At 40.6% G+C, this 16,305-nt stretch overlaps 1 long non-coding RNA gene across 1 annotated transcript; it reads left to right on the forward strand.

Annotated features, from left to right (window-relative positions):
- The first annotated feature begins 8,849 nt into the window (after positions 1–8,849).
- LOC125591461 lies at positions 8,850–10,958 on the forward strand. The gene is made up of 3 exons (XR_007327485.1): positions 8,850–8,947; positions 9,010–9,084; positions 9,157–10,958. It is a non-coding gene; the product is annotated as an uncharacterized LOC125591461 (long non-coding RNA).
- Positions 10,959–16,305: the final 5,347 nt, after the last annotated feature.

Consider the following 16,305-nt stretch of genomic DNA (forward strand, 5'->3'; position numbering starts at 1 on the left):
GCAGATTCTCCATCCTCTCCAGTAATGTCAAACTCATCCCATTGCCATGGTAGATGTGTGAGAATCTCTGGATCGATCGAAGCCACACCACAAAATTGATTTTAAGTCTTGAGATTAAGTATTTTAAAAATCAAAAGATCTTCCTGCTTAGAGTTCAATCCTTCAGTTAGTGCCATTTATTGGTGATCAGTGTTGCAATAGGGCAGAGATCCCCTCACACAATCCCATAAGTAATATTGTCTAAAAGCGCGTCTAGGAAAAACTCGAACAACCGGAGCTTATGCCATGATTATCTGTGAAAAGATGGAAGAAAATTAAATTGGATGTTCATGAAAGAACTCAGAAGCTCCTTCAGCTTCTTGATGTCACACATCTTCTCTGCAGCTATCAGCATGTCATCTTGTACTTCTCCCATCAAACTTGTCGATCTTCGCTCTTATTCCAGACATCTTCTCACTAGATCACAACCCGAAGCTCTGATACCAGTTTGTTGTAACAATTGTGAGAGAAACAGATGCGGAAACAGATGAATAAAAACGATGTAACAACGACACAGAGATTTAACGTGGTTCACCAAATTGGCTACGTCCACGGGCAAAGAGAGATCTTATTATTGGAGGCGATATTGAGTTTACAGAGTGCAAGTTCAGGGTTACTTCGAATACAAGATATATCTCTCGCATCTAAAACCCTAGACTAAACGGACTCATGGGCTTAAGCCCACGATCAGATGTAACATCCATAATAACTTGATGCAACGCTCTTGATGCAACCGAGTCGGTATGATGAATCTGGATGTTACATCTAGGCGATGGATGTTACATCACGTTCATCATACCGACTCGGTTGCATCAAGAGCGTTGCATCAAGTTATTATGGATGTTACATCTGATCGTGGGCTTAAGCCCATGAGTCCATTTAGTCTAGGGTTTTAGATGCGAGATGTTACTATATATATCTTGTATTCGAAGTAACCCTGAACTTGCACTCTGTAAACTCAATATCGCCTCCAATAATAAGATCTCTTTGCCCGTGGACGTAGCCAAGTTGGTGAACCACGTTAAATCTCTGTGTCGTTGTTACATCGTTTTTATTCATCTGTTTCCGCATCTGTTTCTTCTCACAATTGTTACAACAAACTGGTATCAGAGCTTCGGGTTGTGATCTAGTGAGAAGATGTCTGGAATAAGAGCGAAGATCGACAAGTTTGATGGGAGAAATAGCTTCAGTCTTTGGCAGATTAAGATGCAGGCGTTGTTGAAGCAACAAGGCATCTGGGGACCATTGTCAGAGAAGAAATCTGAAGCAGCTGATTTGGAGACTCTAGAAGAGAAGGCGTTCTCAACAATTTTGTTGTGTCTAGCAGACGAGATCATCATCGAAGTGTCGGATGAGAAAACTGCTGCTAGTTTGTGGCAGAAGTTGGAGAGCTTGTACATGACAAAATCTCTAACGAACAAGCTACTTCTGAAGCAACGCCTCTTTGCCTTGCGTATTCAAGAAGGTATTGAGCTTCGCGACCATCTTGACAAGTTAAATTCGATATTAATGGAGCTGCGTAACATCGATGTTAAGGTGGAGGATGAAGACGCTGCACTAATCCTGTTGGTATCTTTGCCGAACTCTTTCGAGAACTTCGTGCAATCATTCATTGTTGGCAAAGATACAGTGAGACTGGAAGAAGTTAGGTCGGCGCTTCACAGTTGGGAATTATGCCATAAGGCATCCAGCTCAGGGACAGTCAATCAAGCTTCGGGATTGTTTGTCAGTGGTGTGAAGGGACATGGGAACAAAAGGAAGTCGAAAGACAGAAAATCGTTTCCAAAAGGTCCTAAGCCAACTGATATTTGCAACTATTGCAAAGAGAAGGGACATTGGAAGTCAGACTGTCCCAAGAAGAAGAAGGAGCAACAGTCTGGATCTGCTGCAGTAGCTGAGGATGAAGCCAAGTCTGATAGTGACATCGCTCTTGTTGTGCACGGACACACACACTCTTCTGATGTGTGGGTTCTGGATACAGGAGCATCCTACCATATGACACCGAGGAGAGAGTAGTTTTCGAAGTACACAGAGGTACTTGACGGCAAGATTAAGATGGCAAATGATTTTGTCTGCAAGATTGCTGGGATCGGCTCAATCAAGCTCAGGACACATGATGGTAGATTCTGCACATTGAACGAGGTTAGGCATGTTCCATCAATGACGAAGAATTTAATATCCATGAGTCTTTTGGACAGTAGAGGGTTCAAATATTCGGGTGGTGATGGAGTTATGAATGTCTGCAAGAGTTCTGATGTGATTCTGAAGGGTTTCATGAACGGTACTCTATATTTGCTGAAGGGTACTACCGTTACAGGTTCAGCAAATGTTGCATCACCAAAGATCTCAGAGGAAGATATGACTAAGCTGTGGCATATGAGGCTTGGACATATAGGTGAGCGTGGGATGCAACATCTGTCAAAGCAAGATATGATTCATTCTGATATTGGTTTGGAACTCTGCTCGAAAGAGTTTAAACAATTTTGTAAGGAAGCAACATCTGCCAAGCATCTTACAGACAGGGGAACACCACAGCGAGATGGTGTTGCAAAATGGATAAACCAGATAATGCTAGAGAGAGCGATGTGCATGCTCTCGAATGCTGGTCTGGAGAAGCGGTTTTGGGCTGAAGCAGTCAAAACGGCTTGTTACTTGATAAATCCTGGTCCCCACACAGGCATCGAGTGAAGGATACCTTCTGAAGTGTGGTCAGGTAGATCTGCTGATTATTCACTTCTAAGAGTGTTTGGTTGCACTGTTTACTATCATGTAAGTGAAGGTAAACTAGAGCCGAGAGCAAGGAAGAGAGTTTTTATGGGCTACGGCGATGGAGTCAAGGGATACAGGATCTGGTCTCCATAAAAAAACCGAGTGATTTTAAGCAGGAATGTTGTTTTCGATGAAGCATCTATGGTTAGAAGCTCATGGTCCAGTTCTGAAGCAGAGAAAGGTAGCACTGATAAACATGTGGAGCTGTGAGATGATCATGACGTGATCAATGTGCAAGGACACACAGAAAATCAAGAGGAGCGTGTAGAAGAAGTTCAGTTGGAGTCTACAGAGACTCAACTGCCTGATGCTACGAAGCGTAGAATCGCGAAGGATCGACCAAGAAGGGCTGATGTCAGGCCACCAGAGAGATATCGTTTTGATGATATGGTGGATTGTGCACTTCAGGTTGCAGAGGAAGTGGATACGTATGAACCATCCACTTACATGGAAGTTGTTTCTTGTCCCGAGTATGAGAAATGGCATGCAGCAATGGGAGACGAAATGGAGTCTCATCAGAAGAATCATACATGGGACCTGGTCACATTACCATCGGAGAGAAGGGATGTTACATGCAAGTGGGTCTTCAAGATTAAGGATGGAGCATCACTGGCAGAAGGAGCTAAGTATAAAGCTCGGATTGTTGCAAGAAGTTTCAGTCAGAGAGATGGAGTAGACTACAATGAGATATTCTCATCGATGGTCAAACATACGTCCATCAGAGTGTTGCTAGCGCTGGTAGCACGTCAGGACTTGGAGCTTGAGCAATTTGATGTGAAGACAGTGTATCTTCATGGAGAGCTAGAGGAGATATACATGACTCAGCCAGATGGTTGTCGAGTTCCTGAAAAGGATGACTATGTGTGTACGCTTCAGAAGTCACTTTGTGGATTTAACCAGTCTCCCAGACAATGGTACAAGAGATTCGACAGCTATACGATCAAGTTGGGCTACATCAAAAGTCCTTATGATTGTTGTGTCTACATGAGAAAATTGAAAGATGACACCTTCATCTATTTGGTGCTCTACGTGGATGACATACTGATAGCTGCAGAGAAGATGTGTGACATCAAGAAGCTGAAGGAGCTTCTGAGTTCTGAATTTGAAGTGAAGGATTTGGGTGCAGCAAAGAAGATTCTAGGGATGGAGATCTTTAGAGATAGGGAGAAGAAGAAGTTGTGCTTGTCACAGAAGGCCTACATTAATAAGGTGTTGACAAAGTTCGAAATGTCTTCATGTAAACCTATTAGTACTCCGTGTGCATCAAATCTTCATCTTACCATGTATGATGTTCAGTCTGAAGAAGAGACAGAGTATATATCTCGAGTTCCTTATGCTAGCGCTGTAGGAAGCTTGATGTATGCAATGGTCTGCACAAGACCAGGTCTGGCACATGCAGTCAGTGTGGTTAGCATGTTTATGGGACAACCTGAGAAGGAGCATTGGGCAGCTGTGAAGCGGATTTTCCGGTATCTGAAGGGTACATCTGATGTTGGTCTCATCTATGGATGCGAAAATCCGCGATTGGTAACAGGGTTTTCTGATTCTGATTATGCTGGAGATGTGGAGAGCAGAAGATCTATGACCGGTTATGTGTTCACCATGGGCGGCTCTGTGGTTAGCTGGAAGGCGACTTTACAGTCTACAGTGACTTTGTCTACTACTGAGGCAGAGTATATGGCACTGACAGAAGCTGCGAAGGAAGGAATATGGCTTGGAGGATTGGTTAATGATCTCGGTTTGCATCAAGATCAGGCTACTGTGTATTGTGACAGTTTGAGCGCTATATGCTTAGCCAAGGATCAGGTTCATCATGAGAGAACGAAGCATATTGATGTGAGATATCACTTCTTGAGAGATGAGAAGCGAATTGAAGTGAAGAAAGTAGGAACTGCAGATAATCCTGCTGACATGTTCACAAAGTCGGTTCCTCACAGCAAGTTTAAGCATTGCTTAGACTTTCTAAACATCTCAAACTGTTAGTATGGCCCTAAGGGGCATCTGGTCCGCAAGGACATCTGGCCCGTTGGGGCATCTGGCTCGTCGGGGCATCTGGTCCGTAAGGACATCTGGTCCGTAAGGACGTCTGGTCTATTGGGACATCTGGCTGATAACGAACGTCTGGCTCTAGTTGAGCATCTGGCCATTAAATGGCGTCTGGTTCGTCTAAGCAGCACATCTGGTCCGAAGGGACATCTGAGGCAAAGAGAGCGATGGTACATCTAGCGCAGAGAAGCGCATCTGGTACATTTGGCACTTGAAGTTGCATCTGGTACATCCGTTATTGAGAGGATTCAAGTCAAGGTGGAGAATTGTTGATATGCCTTGAATCTGGATGTTACATATAGGCGATGGATGTTACATCACGTTCATCATACCAACTCGGTTGCATCAAGAGCGTTTCATCAAGTTATTATGGATGTTACATCTGATCGTGGGCTTAAGCCCATGAGTCCGTTTAGTCTAGGGTTTTAGATGCGAGATGTTACTATATATATCTTGTATTCGAAGTAACCCTGAACTTGCACTCTGTAAACTCAAAATCGCCTCCAATAATAAGATCTCTCTTTGCCCGTGGACGTAGCCAAGTTGGTGAACCACGTTAAATCTATGTGTCGTTGTTACATCGTTTTTATTCATCTGTTTCCGCATCTGTTTCTTCTCACAATTGTTACAACAGAAATAACCAAACTCCATCAAAACACTGTAATTTGTTTGTTTTTTTTCTTTTATGAACACTGCAATTAGGAAGAATTTGTGATAAAAAAAAAAAAATATCAATCTAGCCATTAAGAATAACAGTTGTTGAGAAAGTTAGGAAGAAATTGTTGTTCATAGATTTGTTGGTCAAAATCAAAAGGAAAGCTTTGAAAGCAATTCTAATATCTGAACAAACATTGTACAAGAAATGATTGTGAATCCTAAGAGTGATGATCCAACCTGGAATTAGTTAAGCAATTATAATCAGAAAAGTTTGCGGTCCCAGAGACGAACTCGAAATGAACAAGAAAAACATCAAATCAGCCCAATAGATAGAACAATTGTAGAGAAAACTCAAAAGAATTATCAATTTTAGAGTTGTTAATCGAAATCAAAAGGCAATACATGAAATCACTTCTTATATCCGAATTAACCTTATAAAACAAACGATAGCTGATGAGTGATGATCAATCCCTGAATAAGTTAAGCAATTATAATAATAAAAAAAATTAACGAACCTAGAGGTGAACTCGAAATAACCAAGAAAACACCAAATCAAGCCATTAAGAAGAACAATTGTTGAGAAACTCAAAAAGAAATTGTTGATCGTAAATTTATTAATCGAAATCAAGAAAAAATTAAAATTAGGAGAACTCAGAAAAGATATTACCAATTCAAAAAAAAAATAGATTTACTCTGAAGAAAGATGATTTTGGAGCTTTGCGAGCCTGAGAGAGGGAAAAGTCTTCAAAGGACCATTTATAGTACAACCATCTCGACGCAGAATATTTTTCTTTCTATTGGTAAAGTTAGAGAGAAAAAGAGGGAGCGATCTTCATACAAAATGTAACAAAAAACGAAACAAGTTATATGCACCATGTGGTGATTGCACGGTCAGTAAACAAGTCTTTCGGGTCTTGGAAAACTAATGCACTACCCGTCAGATAGGATGGAGCCCACGGGCCGAATGAGCGGGTGTGGGTGGCCCATTAGCCGTAGCCGGACGAGACGATACAAGTGGTATCAGAGCTGATTAGCCATCTCGGTTCTGACCCGAGAGGCGTCTTGTGACCTTTCGTGGAGCATAACGAGAACGTGGCGTTCTTTGAGAGAAGGTGAATTGTAACATTCCGGTTTGTGGTATATGTTGGAAGACTTAAGAGAATTGATTTGGCTACCCATGTCGCCAAAGTGTGCTTACCTTTTCCGGCACACATCCATTTAGAACTCCAGAGCTAAGCGTGCTTGAACTGGAGTAGTAGCAGGATGGGCACTACAAGAAAAAGGAGCTATTGTTACGATTTTTTGAGACTAGATTTCTTAGTCACATATTTGTGACATAACATACACTGATTTGTAACTGATCTATTATGTCAAAAAAAGAGTAGCTATTTAGTCATAATATTGTGACCGGTTATGTCGTAACCAAATTATGTCGCATTTAGTGACATAAATATGACAAAAATAAATGAGACAAAAAATGTGACATAATTGTAACTATGTTTATTGTTACCATAGCGACAACTATGTGACTAAAGGCTATGACTCCGTTTATGAAGATATATAAACTAAATGTTCGTGACGGATGCATTGAAAAGGATAACAAATAAAAAATGTCGTAACTTTTCAAGCGCAAAATTATTTGGGTGATCTTGCAAGGTTTATTTATGTAGCTCAAGTTTTTTTTTTTTTGATGAAATTTGAAATTTATTGATCAAACATTGGAATTTTTACAAACGATTAAAAGTAGTTTAATGTCTTACGTGCAAACTTGAAACTAATCGAATTCTAAAGAGTAACTGTAAACCATCTCCTTAGTAACCCTTCCAATTTGTGGCCATGAGTGTATCGCAGAGAGCAAATGCGATTACGAACCGCCTTGTCTATGAATCTTCTTAGTTGATCCCCCTGTATCTCTCGTTGCTGGTGACGCCTTGAATTTCTTTCCTTCCAGACATAGTACACGGTTGTTTGGAATAGCATCCTTGCGAGTATTGAGTCCAGTGTTTTCTCTCCCATAGTACGTAACCGATTGACTGTCCATTCCCAATCTGGGTTGATGTTCCGTCCGACAAGTGGTCTTGCCAGAGATTCCCAAATCGTGTAAGAATATGGGCAGGCGAAGAACAGGTGATCTCTTGTTTCATTTCTCTCACCACAAAAGCCGCAAACCTGCGCAATGCCCCATGTTCGCATACGATCTCCCGTTGATAACAATGGTTTATCTTGAGTTTTAAAAAGAAACCATTGTTTATCATTTTTCTTTTGAGGTTGAATATGAAACTTTTCTATACACTATTCCCTAAACATAAACACTAAATTTAAATTTACATACAAAACAATTAATTTGATCTTCTTAAAATTTAGAAATTAATTCTTAAACTTTCAATTCAAATATATATTTTTAAAATTTAAACCAATATACTCCAAACACTTAATCTCAAATCCCCTAAGTTAAGTCCAAATCTCAAATCTAAACCCTAAACTACACCAAATCCTATATCATAAATTTAAACTTCAAATATAATAGTTTAAACTTAAAATCTAAATCTTTGACATAAACTCAGAATTTATTCTTTTTTTTTGACAACTATAATAACTAAACTAAGATAAAGGTCCTACCGACTCGGAAAGCCAAGCCGGTGGGGTGGAATCAACATAGAACACAGCTTAAGGGGGACTCCGAGCACCTCGTGCAAGCTTGTCCGCCACTAGATTAGTTGTTCTTGGTATATGTTGAATCTTGAAGGAAGGAAAGAAACTCTTACCAGAATTTATTCTTTTAAAATCTTTAATCCCTAGTTTTTAAAATTAAACTTTTAACCTTACGTATACTTCAAACCATATATTCATACTTAACCTTATATCTTAAGACATTAAGTCATATTACATACTTCAAACTATTTTTAAATATTTTCTAAATTTTAAACTTAAACCTCAAACTCCAAATCATATATCATAAATTTCATTTCTAAATCTATTTTTTATTTCTAGAACTATATAACATGTACTCTAAGTGAAGTAAACTTATAATTTTAATAACTTTTTTTTATCAACAATAAAACTTATAATAAACATAAAAACTAAAGAAAAATTAGAAAGTAAAATTCTATCCCTGTACGAAAATGAGATTAGAAACAAAAATTCTAAAACAACTAACATTAAAGAATAAAATGTATTCTGTCAGTTGAGAAAAAAAGTATAACAACTAAAAAAATTCCTATTGGCTGATTCACAAACACAAGGATCAAGCTTTTCACCGTCGGATGAGATTGGATCCAAGGGACCAAAGTTATTCCTTTTCTTCAGATCTCCATACATAGCTTTCTTCACTGCTGGCCTCCGCATCTCCTCTCTTCTCTTTCGTCAGAAGATCTCTCCACCCTCGCAAGATCTCTGCCTTCATCGCTCTCCATCTTCTCTACCACCTCCGTTAATGGTCGTTTATTATAAATTTTACTTCCATCATCTCTCTTCTGCGTGACTTTGACTTTGGTGCAGGTTGAAGAATTGAATGAGTGGTATCTCTGTCTTCCATCATTTGATGTCACGCTCACCGTTCACCACCACTCCACGGTTTGACATATATCTCTCTGTCGCTGTCTTTGTCTCTCTCTTTGAATCTGATTTTGTTTGTTTTTTGTAAAGGAGGGTGGAGGATGCAGAAAAAGCTTGATGGTGGAGGATGCAGAAGAAGCTTGATGGTGGAGGAGACAAGACCAGCCGTGGTCGTAGTGGCTGTTGTACGGCGGAGGCAAGGCCACACATGGCGGCTGGAGGAGGCAAGGCGAGGCAGGCATGGCCGCTTATTTTTTTAGGGTTGAATTTTTTTTAATGATTTGGTTAAGTTATCTAAACCTAATTTTATTTTAAACCAATTTCATTTTGTAAACCGAGTTATTTTTATTTCGATTTATAGAGTAACCAATTGAAACTGAGATGTTACTACTACTGTCATACTTTGTGAGGTTTAATTATGACAAATTAATAACATAATGAAGGTTACAAAATACAAATATTTTGTTACACAATTATAGTAACGGATAAATATTATTTCGTTCGTCATTGATCATTATGTTTTGTGACTAAATTTTTGATTATAATAGGCTACAAAAAAGATTGACCAAAAAAAAGGCTACACAATTAATATTTTAAATTAGTTATAAATAATGACAGTTTGGGGCAATATATATAATGTCAGTATCGGTGACACAGTAAAAAAACTATAATGTCGTCAATATTAGTGACATTTTGTGACAATAGATCCGTTACTAGAAGTGATATAGTTGTCACATTAAATAGTCACAAATTAAGACAGTTTGATACAATTTAATAAGTAAGAAATTACTACAGTTTTGTTATTAATATACAACGTAACTATGTGTGACGATTTGTTACAAAAAATTTAGTCGCAAGAAATTGTGACATTTTTGTTACTCCAGAAAATTTATGACACACGTATTGCAACCATTAATAATTGGTCACAAAAACGTAACTATGATAATATTGTTACGAATTCTTTGCTATCGTGACGGAAAATTTCGTCACAATACATTTATTTTCTTGTAGTGGGGTGATCTATCGGGAAGTGATTCGCGATATCGTGCGAATGAAGCCAAAACACGGGAAAATGTCATGTGGTGATTGCAGGGTCAGGAAACAAGACTTTCGGGCCTTAGAAAAATTAATGCACCATCTGTCGGCTCGGTCGCTACATAGAGACCGAGCTCAAGCCAAGCTCGGTCGCAACATAGCGAACGAGCACGAACACGGCTCGGTCGCTACGTAGCGACCGAGCTCCAGCCAAGCTCGGTCGCTACGTAACGACCGAACTTTCCCAAAACGTCGATACGACACGAATCCATGCATTATCGTCTACTTTTTAATGCTATCTCCCGTAGGCCATGGTTAAACCATTCTTTGTTTCTTATCACTCAAAGTCATCAATCAAACTTTATGATAAAAACCGTGGGAAATTTGTTTTTATCGAAGAAACCATAATAAACGTTTCAAGTCAAAGAAGGCCCAAAGAGACCTAAAACGCAACTCGAAGCCCACTTACAATTTCTTAACTGAAAACCCATAAGCCTTATGACGGTTTATGCTTGGTTCGTAGGGCAAGATAAATGTCAAGTTTTCCGCGGATAAATGTGAAATTTCCGAAGATAATCACGAAGATCGGGAAAATTGGAATATCTCCATTTTTGAGCTATGACGGCTTAAGGGCAAAAGGGGAAAGGCGCAAACCGACCTAGGATCAAGTATATAAGTAGTCCTAGGTGAGAGGCAAAGGGGATGAGAGACACAGCAAACTCTCGGCACTTAGAAACTTTAAGGCATTATTCTCAACATGCTCTATTTCTATGACTGGCACCCGATTACCAGATGAACGCCACAAGCAGTTCGATCTCTTGGTTCACTCCTGAACTACATTCGGCTTGATCCTCGAAAGGGGTACATAGGCAGCCTTTCATAAGGTTCAGTCCGAAATCAATCAAAACCTTTTCATATCTTTTTCGTCTTCTGTTATCGAGCTGCGACTCAACTAGGTTTACGGTTTTAGGTTGCTAGAACTAGGTAATTCGCTGACAGCTCTTGCGGCCGAAGATTTTATATTCTCTTGTAATGATCGCAACGCTCTTACGCGAATTCGAAATAAGATCTACCTTTTCTATAAATTCGTTTTGTTATCGAGTAACAAATTCGCGAAATAAGATCACTTCTATAGTAACAAATTCGCGAGTTGTCGATGTTTTCACCTAAATCTTACTTCGGAAAAAAACTACTCGAAACTTCCACGGATCAATCCCATGGATATGAGAAAAACTTCTGATTAAGTTTGGTTGCAATAATTAACCTCGTCACGGTTCTCGTACAACCAAAACTTGAAAACTTCTTTACGGAACAAATCTCGTAAAATTATGCTCGAAAACATCTTGCGAAATAACCTTTGCAAAAATTAAGCTCGACAACTTTTTACGAAACAAGTTTCATAAAATTATAATCAATAACATTGTGCGGAATAACTTTCGTAAAATTAAACTCGATATTATTTTTCGAAAAAACTTTCGTAAAACTAAAGTTGGCAACATTTGACAACCTTCGAAAGTCTAACAACAATCATAGGAAAAGAATCTCGGATAAGGAAAGAGATGGAGCGAAATCCGAGAATCAAAATTCGCCCATCCACCTCTCTCCACGGTCTCACTATCCTTCCTCTCGCGCCTTGATCTGTCGCCAAAATCTCATCAACTGGCAAATCTTCCTGATCATCCTTGGCACCTCCTGATCATCCCTGGCTATTCTTAAATTCTAAAAATGTTTTCGACAAGATGCTCATTCATTTTCGTAAATCATATGATACTCAGATTGAAACATGGATCCCGAAAACCGCAAATATTGACAACAGCCTAAACACGGCCAGGAAAGCAGAGAAGTCCAGGAAGAATCTATATTCTTGCTATTCTAAATGGGCAGACAGACACGAAAAGAGTAAGGGCAAATGAGCAAGCAAAACGGAGAAGAGGCTAACCCGAATCTTCGAGAGAACTAAGGTATTTCCGACTTCAAATCAGGCTTGGAACTTTTGTAGGAAATTACTAAGAAATAGAAACGCCTTTGAGACTGCCGTAGAATTTTAGGGAACTTAAAACCTAAGTGGATAGTTTAGCGAATGTTGGGGTCAAAGTCGGTCACGATGGAATCGATGTCCGAAAGTCCTTAGAAAAACCGAATCTCGGTCAAAACTTCAAAAGCCGAGAAAACGAACAGCCGAAACGGATCGCCCGGCGAGCTCGGCCGCGACACGAGCCAGTTCGCCCGGCGAGCACGGCCGTGTTGCAGGTCGAGTCGCCGGCGAGCTCGGCCGGCGACACATCCATTTAGAACTCCTGAGCTAAGCGTGCTTGAACTGGAGTAGTAGAAGGATGTGTGATCTATCGGGAAGTGATTTGCGATATCGTGCGAATGAGGCCAAAACACAGGAAAATGTCATGTGGTGATTGCAGGGTCAGTAAACAAGACTTTCGAGCCTTAGAAAAATTAATGCACCATCCGTCGGCTCGGTCGCTACGTAGTGACCGAGCCGTGTTCGTGCTCATTCGCTACATAGCGACCGAGCTCAAGACAAGCTCGGTCGCAACATAGCGAATGAGCACGAACACGGCTCGGTCACTACGTAGCGACCGAGCTCCAGCCAAGCTCGGTCGCTACGTAGCGACTGAACTTTCCCAAAACGTCGATACGACACAAATCCATGCATTCTCGTCTACTTTTTAATGCTATCTCCCGTAGGCCATGGTTAAAGCATTCTTTGTTTCTCATCACTCAAAGTCATCAATCAAACTTTATGATAAAAACCGCGGGAAGTTTGTTTTTATCGAAGAAACCATAATAAACGTTTCGAGTCAAAGACGGCCCAAAGAGACCTAAAACGCAACTCAAAGCCCACATACAATTTCTTAACTGAAAACCCATAAGCCTTATGAAGGTTTATGCTTGGTTCATAGGGCAAGATAAATGTCAAGTTTCTGCGGATAAATGTGAAGTTTCCGAAGATAATCACGAAGATCGGGAAAATTGGAATATCTCCATTTTTGAGCTATGACGGCTTAAGGGCAAAAGCGGAAAGGCGCAAACCGACCTAGGATCAAGTATATAAGTAGTCCTAGGTGAGAGGCAAAGGGGATGGGAGACACAGCAAACTCTCGGCACTTAGAAACTTTGAGGCATTATTCTAAACATGCTCTATTTCTATGACTGGCACCCGATTACCAGATGAACGCCACAAGCAGTTCGATCTCTTGGTTCACTCTTGAACTACGTTCGGCTTGATCCTCGAAAGGGGTACGTAGCTTGATACTCAAAAGGGGTACGTAGGCAGCCTTTCATAAGGTTCAGTCCGAAATCAATCAAAACCGTTTTCATATCTTTTTCGTCTTCTGTTATCAAGCTGCGACTCAACTAGGTTTAAGGTTTTAGGTTGCTAGAACTAGGTAATTCGCTGACAGCTCTTGCGGCCGAAAATTTTATATTCTCTTGTAATGATCGCAACGCTCTTACGCGGATTGGAAATAAGATCTACCCTTTCTATAAATTCGTTTTGTAATCGTTTCATATTATCCGCATTTATTTGGTTACTTGTCGTTGGCTCTCGCAGAGAATCCGGGACCTCAGGGAAAGTTAGGGTTTCCTGACTTTCCTCCGATTACGGAAATGGACGGTGTGAATTTCGGTTCCCACAGTTTGGCGCTAGAAGGAGGGGGGGGGGTACGGATTACTCTAACTCATAGCCGCAAAACGCTTGATCAAACCAATGTCTGGAAATACGAAAGACAAAATCGCAGTTCGCAACAACGCTGATAAGAAAACTCCAGCCGCCACTGCGCCTATGGCCAACGCTTACGCAAACGCCACAGTTCTTGAGAAAATCGAAAACCTTGCCGCGACTTTTCGCCCTAGGAATTGCAATGAAACGAGCTCGCGATTTCTCTTTCTAAACATAAAGGGAAACGATAAATCTTATCAAACCCCGTAAGTTTGGCTCATTACCGAACTAAAGAAATCTCAACATGTAAGGGTTTTTCCAAAACACGTTTTCCGAAAACTTTTCGGAAAAGTAAAACTTCCTCTCCCCAAAACCGCAGAAAAACCCTAGGTTAATCGCGGAAAAAGGAAGCACAACAAATCGGGTACATAACTCGCCGCTGTACTTCTTCCGACTATCTTGCGGAAAAACCCTAGGTCGGTCGCGGAAAAAAGGAAGCACACCAAATCTGGTACATAACTCGCCGCTGTACTTCTTCCGAATATCTTTCGGAAAAACCCTAGATTTATCGTATAAAAAGGAAGCACAACAAATCGGTTATGAAACCCCCACAGCTGTACTTCTTCCAAATAACTTTCAGAGAAACGAAGTTAATTTCTATAGAATCACTCGAAACCTAAAACGGCTGGCGAAGACTAAATAAAGCAAAACGGGAGATTGTATCACCACCGCTAAAACGTTTTCTGAAGCGTAAGGTTTCGTAAGAATTCAAGTATCACTTCCAAAGTAACAAATTCGCGAGTTGTCGATGTTTGTCACCTAAATCTTACTTCGGAAAAAAACTACTCGAAACTTCCACGGATCAATCCCACGGATATGAGAAAAACTTCTGATTAAGTTTGGTTGCAATAATTAACCTCGTCACGGTTCTCGTACAACCAAAACTTGAAAACTTCTTTACGGAACAAATCTCGTAAAATTATGCTCAACAACATCTTACGAAATAACCTTGGCAAAAATTAAGCTCGACAACTTTTTACGAAACAACTGTCATAAAATTAAAATCAATAACATTGTGCGGAATAACTTTTGTAAAATTAAACTCGATATTATTTTTCGAAAAAACTTTCGTAAAACTAAAGTTGGCAACATTTGACAACCTTCGAAAGTCTAACAACAATCATAGAAAAAGAATCTCGGATAAGGAAAGAGATGGAGCGAAATCCGAGAATCAAAATTCGCCCATCCGCCTCTCTCCACGGTCTCACTATCCTTCCTCTCGCGCCTCGATCTGTCGCCAAAATCTCATCAACTGGCAAATCTTCCTGATCATCCTTGGCACCTCCTGATCATCCCTGGCTATTCTTAAATTCTAAAAAAAATTTCGACGAGATGCTCATTCATTTTCGTAAATCCAATGATACTCAGATTGAAACATGGATCCCGAAAACCGCAAATATTGACAACAGCCTAAACACGGCCAGGAAAGCAGAGAAGTCCAGGAAGAATCTATATTCTTGCTATTCTAAATAGGCAGACAGACACGAAAAGAATAAGGGCAAATGAGCAAGCAAAATGGAGAAGAGGCTAACCCGAATCTTCGAGAGAACTAAGGTATTTCCGACTTGAAATCAGGCTTGGAACTTTTGTAGGAAATTACTAAGAAATAGAAACGCCTTTGAGACTGCCGTAGAAATTTAGGGAACTTAAAACCTAGGTGGATAGTTTAGCGAATGTTGGGGTCAAAATCGGTCACGACGGAATCGATGTCCGAAAGTCCTTAGAAAAACCGAATCTTGGTCAAAACTACAAAAGCCGAGAAAACGAACAGCCGAAACTGATCGCCCGGCGAGCTCGGCCGCGACACGAGCCAGCTCGCCCGGCGAGCACGGCCGTGTTGCCGGTCGAGTCACCGGCGAGTCGACCGGCGACACATCCATTTAGAACTCCACAGTTAAGCATGCTTGAACTGGAGTAGTAGAAGGATGGGTGATCTATCGGGAAGTGATTCGCGATATCGTGCGAATGAGGCCAAAACACGGGAAAATGTCATGTGGTGATTGCAAGGTCAGTAAACAAGACTTTCGAGCCTTAGAAAAATTAATGCACCATCCGTCGGCTCGGTCGCTACATAGCGACCGAGCTCAAGCCAAGCTCGGTCGCAACGTAGCGAATGAGCACGAACACGGCTCGGTCGCTACATAGCAACCGTGCTCTAGCCAAGCTCGGTCGCTACGTAGCGACCGAACTTTCCCAAAACGTCGATACGACACAAATCCATGCATTCTAATCTACATTTTAATGCTATCTCCCGTAGCCCATGGTTAAAGCATTCTTTGTTTCTCATCAGTCAAAGTCATCATTCAAACTTTATGATAAAAACCGCGGGAAGTTTGTTTTTATCGAAGAAACCATAATAAACGTTTCAAGTCAAAGAAGGCCCAAAGAGACCTAAAACGCAACTCGAAGCCCACTTACAATTTCTTAACTGAAAACCCATAAGCCTTATGACGGTTTATGCTTGGTTCGTA

Source organism: Brassica napus, chromosome C8 (assembly GCF_020379485.1).
Source record: "Brassica napus cultivar Da-Ae chromosome C8, Da-Ae, whole genome shotgun sequence".
Taxonomy (NCBI): domain Eukaryota; kingdom Viridiplantae; phylum Streptophyta; class Magnoliopsida; order Brassicales; family Brassicaceae; genus Brassica; species Brassica napus.